Below are 1,882 nucleotides of genomic sequence, written 5' to 3'. Positions count from 1 at the left end.
AGCTTGGGAATAAAGCAGGTGACTGGATCTTTTTCCAAATTTTTGGTGTTTGGCAAGATGTATTTGATTTTACTCAAGCCCAGTTCCCAGTGAGGGTGACAAGAATACATTGAGAGGCTGTCTATGGTTTCGGATGGTAGGAATTAAAGAGCTTGTGACTAACCTGAGTTTGAATCATGGGCACCACATATGTCCCCCCAACCCCCAGTACAACCAGTGGTCACTCCTAAACCCAGAGTCAGGAGTAGTCCCTGAGCACTTCTGAATGTGACCCCTCTCAAATAATAAATGTTTATTTTATTTTATATTAAAATATTCTAAAAATATCTTTCCCTCTCTAGCTCTTTGAGTGCAGGAGAGAAGCTTCCAGATCGCTCTGGTGAAATAGACTTAACCCCCTATCATTTCTGCTAGAAATCTCGCTTCCTCTGGTCTAAGCCTTCAGAGAACTTTGTCTTTGAGAGATTTGTTTGTTTTTGTTTTCTTCTACATCTGTTTCTGAGTTATGTTCTTTTGCTCTACAAAGAGCAGTAATGATTTCAAACTGGTTGTGGACCACTAGGATTCCTAATAGCCTTCCTTGTGGTCCTCCAATCAAATGAGCCCCCAACAAAGCAGCAGAGGGTCTGAGAGTAAGGTGGAGGGTCTCTCAGGAACCGGGTTTTGAGACACACCCCTTGACTCTCCATCCAACTCAAGACTCTTTTGTGAGTGCGCCCTAGGGAACTTCATCTATCCTTAAGGAATCCAAAAGGAACCAGATTCCAGTTCTGCCAAGAAATTCCCTTTCTAATCAAGGAAAATTCTTGGAGCCAAAAGCTTGCTCCATCGCTCCACCCCACCCCAACACACTACAGGGCACCTGTAAATAAACTCATTGTCTTGTCTGGGCTCAGTGTGAATTCCGCAGCCGTTAGAAGTTGGTTTGTTTTTCTTGCTCTTTGCTGGCGGACATAATTTCATTAGATACATTTGCTTCATTCTCCCTTCTACCCCCAACTATGAATCTCTTTACCTTTTGACACTGTCCTTTTTTTGCATCACTGACACCCCAGAGGGCATTGTCCTAAGTTCTCTCCCCACAGAGAACTGTCAAATAAGCAAGAAGCCAGTCCACTTACTGTTCCATTTTCCCTTGACATGCTAGGAATATGCTCATTTAAGGCTTTCTGACAACTCATCTAAGGAGATGTGAAGATGCACAAAGAGACAAAGATGGCTTTTCTTTTTAAAAACGTTATTGTTAATAACATAACTTTTCTTTCAACATTCAAGATGCAAAAAAATTGATTCCTGGGGAGAAAGTTGACTATTCCCCAAGCCGGCAGGGGAAGATGTCACCTTTCCCCTCTTTTGTCCTCTATCCAGAGCTCAATTGGACCTTCTTCCTTTAGTCTTTCAATAGAAAGGGCTCTGTGGCAAACATCTGAGAAGATCAGCAGGCTGAGTATTGGATCTGGCAACCCCACTGATGAGATCTACAGACTAAAAACAAAACCCAGCTGAAGCCTTTATTACCTTAGCCACAAAGCTTCACCAGCTGCCAGTCTCGGGACCCAGAAGAGGTGGAAATTCTGCAGCCCCCCGGGATCAGAGTGGCCTAGTCTGATATAACTCGTTTTCAGGATAATCCTTTTCAACTTCCTTGAGCTGTGCTAGTTTGAGATGACAGACCTCAATGCAGACCTCCTGAATGCATGACTTCACTCTTTGGCTTATTGATAGAAAAGGAGGAATTCATAATTAGCGTATCGGGACTCTGAGATGTGGGCACTAGTCAAGATTCTGTAGTTAGTAGAAGCCAAAGCAGTTGAAATCTTGGTTCTCAGCCACCAATTAGCTCTATGACCTGGGGCAACTTACTTAACCTTGGTGTTTCCAT

Source organism: Sorex araneus, chromosome X (genome assembly GCF_027595985.1).
Source record: "Sorex araneus isolate mSorAra2 chromosome X, mSorAra2.pri, whole genome shotgun sequence".
In the NCBI taxonomy this organism is placed as follows: domain Eukaryota; kingdom Metazoa; phylum Chordata; class Mammalia; order Eulipotyphla; family Soricidae; genus Sorex; species Sorex araneus.
The sequence above is the reverse complement of the archived record's forward strand: the minus strand, read 5'-3'. Positions refer to the sequence as shown.